We start from the raw sequence: 7,500 nt of genomic DNA, 5'->3' as shown, positions 1-7,500 counted from the left end.
TAAACCCCTGGATAGATAAAACATTCGTGTTGTTTATGAATATGAGTTCCGTCGTGGTTCTTCCATAGGCACAAGGACTACAATTTGGGGGAATGGGGCTAGTCGATTACATCTGCCTGAATACCCAACTGGTTCTTATTTCATTGAACCCCGAAAAGGATGAAAATCGAATTCGGTGTTGACGGATTTCAACCCTTTAACCCTGAGTTCAAATGCCGCCGGGGTCAAGTTTAATTTTCAATCCTTTTCATATCGATAAATTAAATGCTAGTCGAATACTCTTTTCTACTCTAGGCACAAGGCCCGAAATTTAGGGGGTGGGGACCAGTTGATTAGATCGACCCCAGTACGCAACTGGTACTTAATTTATCGACCTCAAAAGGATGAAAGGCAAAGTCGAACCCGGTGGAATTTAAACTGAACATAAAGATAGACGAAATACCACTAAGCATTTCGCCCGGCGTGCTAACATTTCTGCCAGCTTCCCGCCTTGTTGTAGGATCTCTTCTACTCTAGGCACAAGGCCCGAAATTCTGGGGGAGGGGGCCAGTCGATTAGATCAGCTCGATTAAATCAGAACGTAAAACAGACGAAATACCGCTAAGCATTTCGCCTGGTGTGCTAAAATTTCTGCTATCTCGCCGCCTTAAATACTAGTTGAATACTGGGGTGGAAGTAATTTATTTATCCTGTCCCTCAAAATTGCTGGCCTTGTGCCAAACTTTGAAATCATAAGGCAACGAACAAAATGCTTAGCGCCAGTCCTTCCGCTTCTTTGCTTTTCTGTCGTCGAATTCAACTCTTATTTTCATCTTTAAAATTTCAGGTCTTGTTCATATAATAGAAAAAAAAATCATTATAAATTTTACTAAAGCGGTGAGTGGCAGAATCGTTAATGCGTCTATTAGTAGCTCTTCTGCCGACCTATACGTTCTGAGTTCAAATGCTGCCGAGGTTGACTTCGCCTTTTATTCAATCTGAGATCGATGTTGAGCGCTGGGCTTGATGTAGTTAGCTAAACCTGTTCCCTCAACATTACTCCCCTTGTACTAAAATTTGAATCTTAGGGTGAGCTGACAGAATCATTAAGCACACCGGTCAAAATGCTTAGGGGCTTTTCTTCCGGCTTTTCGTTCAGATTTCAAATTTCGTTGTGATCGACTTTCCACATTATCGTTTCCAGATCAATGAAATAAATACCAGTGAAGCACTGGGATTAATGTAATCGCCTATCCAACTGCCCCCAAATTTCATGTCTTCCGCTTATAGCAAAAAGAGTTGTTGCTGACAATCAAAACTGAGCTGACAGAATCGTTACCGCATCGGATAAAGTATTCAGCGGCATCTCTTCTAGGGTTACACTCTGAACTGAAAGGCCGCCAAGGTCCACAAAACACATTCCAATTGAGTACTCTAAGCGATATAATCAACTCCCGGCTTTTAGAATTACTGAGTTTGCACAAAAATTAGAAATAATTATTATTAGTGACAGTAGAATAATTCAAGTAGTATATAGTTGACAGTAGTGGTCATTAGAGTACAGTAATCTCTCGCCATATCGCGGTTCACCTATCACGGTTTATTATTTAAGCTTACGTCGATTCCTCTGTGGTGTTATTTTACTTTTATAATAAAATAAATAGAGTATAAAGGAAGGAAAAACAAAATTGTAGCTGTAGACGGTCTTTAATTCATAGTCCAGATTGGTACAGATCCAATATAAATTCTAAAAAATCCAATATAAATTCTAAAAGAAATGTTTCAAAGTCTATTTCCAAAGACAAAATAAAAAAGCTCTTTTTGAAATAAGAATTAGATTCTTCGTCAGGAATTACATATTGGTATGAATAATTACGACCAACAAAAATATAAAAAAGACATTTCATAGCCCAGAACAAAAATATAAAATAAATATATACAAATAATAAAACTATAAAAAAATATATGCAGTACGGTACTGTTTCTACTTAGCAGATTTTCACTTATGGCGGAACGTTTTGGAACGTAACACTCACGATAGTCGAGGAATTACTGTATTGCCATTACATTTTTATATTCTGGTGAGTAAGCATTTCGTGGAATGCATTTACGAGGTGGTGCTAAAAAGTCCCTAGCTTTAAGGGTACCGCGAATGGCCTGCTTTGAGGCCCAACCTTCCGAGTTCTTTAACAGGGCTTAGTCAAACAGAACGACCGCTGCAATAAGTGTGTGAATCTGAGAGGGGAATATATTGTTTAAATTCATAATTAAGTGATCCTCCTGTATTTTCTTTTACCCAAAGCCAGGAACTTTTCAGCACCTCCTCGTATAACTTTTCTCTCCATAACAGTCGTGATTTTATTTTGCTTGTTAGTATCGTGGTAAAGTTGGCGCTGTCAATGGCATTGCAGACGATGGTGGTGATGGTGGCGACGATGATCTGGTGTTCTGTGTGTGTGTGTGTGTGTGCGTGTATCTATGGAGGCGTGGGTGGTGGAGCTTGCATAACAACTCTCCATTGGCGTTAGTAATTTCACATGATTTATTCACGTGAATAAGCTTCACATTTAAACACAGCGTCGTTACTACTAGTAGTACTAGACGCAAGAGTAGTGTTGCTGTTGTTGTTATTAATGATGGCGGTGGTTCTGGTGGTAGTGGTGTTGGTGGCCATGGCCTGGGTGGTCGTGGCGTTCGTTTATGAAGTGGCAATGTTATTCTTCTTTACTTTTCCTGCTTTATTCTTATATTTTGCTTTCGTGGCCGTTGTAAGCACAAACCATGCTTGTAATCATTTTGAAACAGTAATGGTTGGTTGAATGAGAAAAGAAAAGAAAAAAAAAAGAAGCCAAAAACAAAAGGAACAACGAAATATATATATTTATTTATTTTAATTGAAAACAATATTTTTCCATCCTCTATTTCTCCATACCTTTATTTATTTGTTTATTATTTATGTATTTATTTATTTTTCTTAAAGTATGACCATTTCACAGTTTGTTGATTATGAATGACCATTTGTTAAATGTTCATAACAGCACCACGTTCGAAACAAAAGGAAAAAAAAATTAAAAAATAGAAGTGAAAACCTGCTTCTCGACGTAATGCATTCTGTTAGTTTCTTTTATTTGTTTCTGCATTAAATACATTCACACACACACACACACACACACACACACACACACACACACACATATATATATATATATATATATATATATATATATATATATATATATATGGTGGTATATGTATATGGTTTTATATATGTATGTATATGCATAGATATATATATATATGTATGTCCATATGTGTATGTATGTATTTATATATATATATATATATATATATATATATATATATATATATATATATATATATACAAGGAGAAATAGTGAGAGAGAGGGAGAGAGATAGAGACAAAAGGAGTATTCACTAAAAGTAGCACCACTAGATTTTATCGGTATATACGTGAATATATATTTAAGAACATTTCTGTGTGAGTGTGTTTGTATGTATATCTATACTTGTGTGTGTGTGAGGGAGTGAGAGCGTGTGTGCATGTGTATATGTGCATGCATGGGTATGTTTGTGCATGTGTGTGTGTGTTTTTGTGTGTGTGCGTGTATATATATTGTCTATAAAATATAGCGGAACTACCTTTAGTGAATGCTCTCTTTAATAATGATAACAATAAGATCATTATTATTATCATTATTATTATTATCACCATCATTATTATTATTATTATTATTATTATTATTATTATTATTATTATTATTATTATTATTATCATTATCATTACTATTATTATTACTATAATGATTATTATCATTTTTACTATTATTACTATTATTGTTGTTGATGTTGTTACATAGAGAAAGAAATAATGGAAATCAATTATGGTATTGATTGCCAGAGAAAATGCAAATTCAAAAATTGCATAAGAATAATGCAACATATAAGAATAACACTGTTCATTCTTTATTCGTTTCCATATTTCTATATCTACTTAGCGTATGACTACTTCTGTGCGCATGTGCGGGTGATTGTAAGGTAGGTGTGCGTTTCCTGTTGACTTCCTGTGAGCAAGGACGGTGATGATGTTATTGTCGATTACATGAGAAAAAAAAAATGAAAGGATAATCAGGATGATGACAGCGGCGGTGGTGGTTTTGGTTGTTGTTTTGGTGGTGGTGGTGGTGGTGGTGGTGGTGGTTGTAATGATAGTGATCATGAGGTTGACGAAGACGGCGACAGCCGGAATAATTATTAAGTTGATAATGATGATGACGATGATGAAGGTAATGATGATGATGATGATCATGATGATGGTGATGATGGTAATGATGCTGCTGCTGCTGATGATGATGATGAGGAGGAGGAGCAGGAGGAGGAGCAGGCGGAAGATGGTATTGGTGACGATAGTGGTGGCGATGGTTGTAATGATGATGACGATAACAATGTCGACGTTAATGGTGATGATGAAAATGATGATGATGATGATGATGATGATGATGATGAGAAGGAGGAGGAGGAAGAGAAGGATGGTAGTGGTGTTGGTGATGATGATAGTTGCCGCAGTGTCGTTGGTCTTGTTGATTTAAATATTAACAATAATATTAATGTTAATCGTAATAAAACGTTTTTCTTTGTCTGCGTCAAGGACATCTTAATGACGAAAGACAATGCAAAACGTTCTGAGCGAAAGAATTGTTTTCAAATACATGCCATACCTGTGTGTGTGTGTGTGTGTGTGTGTGTGTGTGTCTATGCAAATATGTATGTATGTATCCCATTATTCAGTTTATTTCAAGATTTCTTGTCAATAGAGAGACACGATTTCTAACATAGATCCAAGGTTCCTTCATTGGCATTTCAACATCAACAACGGGGTATTTTTGTATGTATGTATGTATGTATGTATGTATGTATGTATGTATGTATGTATGTATGGATAGATGTATACGTGCAGATGTATATGCTTTGCTTTATGTATGTATTATCATGTGTATAGTTGCATATCTAGACATGCTCATATATATTTAAATGATAAACTTCTGGAAAGTTTTACAGATTCTTACAGTTCCAGTGATGGATTGGATTGTAGTCTTCGAATTAGCTTTCTCCTTTCTGGTTTTGAGAATCCAAATTTACCAAGATTGGTGTTTAGGCAGTGTGTTACATATCCCAGGGTCCCATGCATGTATGTGTGTATGTATGTATGTATGTATGTATGTATGTATGTCATTATTCCGTTTATTTCAAGATTTCTTGCCAATAGAGAAATAGTCAGTTTCTAACCTAGATCCAAGGCTTCTTCGTCGGAATTTCAACATCAACAACAAGGTATTTTTGTTTCTATGGATTATGTATGCATGTATGTATGTATGTATGTATGTATGTAAGTATGTATGCATGTATATATGTATGTATGGATGTATTTATGTATGTATGTATGTATGTGCAGATTTGTACGTTTTATGTGTGTATTCTCATGCATATAGTTGCATACATACATATATACATACATACATACATACATACACACGGAAGTATGAGGATTTTCGAAATCTTATTTCATGTTATGAATATCTCCTTTCTGCTCTTTGATTCTTTGCCCTTCATTTTCTTTCTCTCTCTCTCTCTCTCTCCCTCTCTTCATAGAGAACCTTGTATTCTCTGACTGCTTCTCACTTTCTCTCTCTCTCTTTCTCTTTGCTTTTCTCTCTTTCCTATCTCCCTTTCTTTCTCTCCCTCTTATCTGTCTTTCTCTTTCCACAGAAAACAACTCTTTTCTCTTTGTCACTTTTCTCTTTCCCTTTCTTCTCCCTCCACCGAAAATATCTATTCTCTCTTTCTTTTTCCCTCCCTCCCCCTTTCTCTCTCTCTCTCTCTCTCTCTCTCTCTCTCTCTCTCTTTCCCAGAATATATCTATTCCCTGCCTGTTTCTCCCCTCGCTCTATGTTCTCCTCTCACACTCTCCCGCCTCTCTTCAACTTGCAGTTTCTTCCCTCTCACAAATCCCTCCTTAAAACTCACCTCCTCTCTTTCCAACTCCGTCTCCATCTCTCTCTCTCTCTCCCCTCCTCCTCTCATTAGTACTTTTGATAAGATTTACCAAACCAGAATATATGTTTAGTTCAATTACAGTATTATTTCCTCAGCCAAGCAAACATTTCCAACTAAATCAGATTTCCATATCTACTGATGCTAGCAGAACATTCAACATGTAACGCTGGTGACAGTGGTGATGATGGTGATGATGGTGATGATGGTGAAGGCTAGTATTATCGCGCTGGTGAGTTAGATAGATAGAGGCTTATCTTAAGATGACAACGGTGACTGAACTGCAGCTGGTGAGGACGTTGTTGGCGTTGTTAATCCAGCGCTGACAACGCTGGATTAACCATTAAGCAAAAATAGGTACATGCTTAGGAAATCAAAGGAAGGAGGGGGGCACCACGGAGATGGTAAATGGTTTACGGCACAAAAGAAATCACTTTAAACTTACTAAAATAGCATTCGGTATGTCTTATCTCTCCTAAGGATAGAAGCAGGTGTGATGCGTAAAATCAAATTTTGAGGATCTGATTCAAGACTTTCCAAATTAACAAAGTAGAACAGAACATTCCAAAATATAATTAAATCGAAAGTATTAAAAAGAAAGATAAGCATTATTTTCCATCTAACTGTTAGTTTTGTGTAAGTTTGAAAAATAAAAATTCAGTTTGTGATATATCATTGCTCACACTTTGAATTACGGATATATGGGTGTGGGGCACCAAAATCTATGAAGTGCTTAGAGTCTCTATGGGTCTCAATGTGGCCCTGATTGTTGCTGCTAAGATCAAGATCTCTGCGGTTGTTGTATTGCAGCGGATGATGTCTTTGTAATACTGTTGTTGCAGTTGTTTAGTATAAGTTTAGTGGAGACGCAATGGCCCCGTGGTTAGGGCAGCAGACCCGCGGTCATAGGATCGCAGTTTCGATTCCCAGACCTGGCGATATTGGTGTTTATTGAGCGAAAACACCTAAAGCTCCACGAGACTCCGGCAGGAAGTGGTGGCGAACCCGACTGTATTCCTTCACCACAACTTTCTCTCACTCTTTATTCCTGTTTTTGTTGTACCTGTATTTCAAAGGGGCCAGCCTTGTCACACTCTCTGTCACACTGAATCTCCCCGAGAACTACGTTAAGAGTACACGTGTCTGTGGAGTGCTCAGCCACTTGCACGTTAATTTCACGAGCAGGCTGTTCCGTTGATCGGATCAACTGGAACCCTCGTCGTCGTAACCGACGGAGTGCCACGAGTATAAGTTCAGTTCTGATTACGTAGTTGTGTTCTGTCCTTCTCCTATGTGCACATAACTCCAAACCACAATACTCAATGTGTCCTGTTCTAAGATGATGATCTGTGATGTCCAGTTAATTTGGCTGCGATGTTTAGGATATTCAATAAAAAACAAGAAGCTGGCATTTCGTCGGTTACGATAACGAGAATTCTAGTTGATCCAATT

This window comes from Octopus bimaculoides, chromosome 3, assembly GCF_046866305.1.
Source record: "Octopus bimaculoides isolate indiv1 chromosome 3, ASM4686630v1, whole genome shotgun sequence".
Classification (NCBI taxonomy): domain Eukaryota; kingdom Metazoa; phylum Mollusca; class Cephalopoda; order Octopoda; family Octopodidae; genus Octopus; species Octopus bimaculoides.
The sequence above is the reverse complement of the archived record's forward strand: the minus strand, read 5'-3'. Positions refer to the sequence as shown.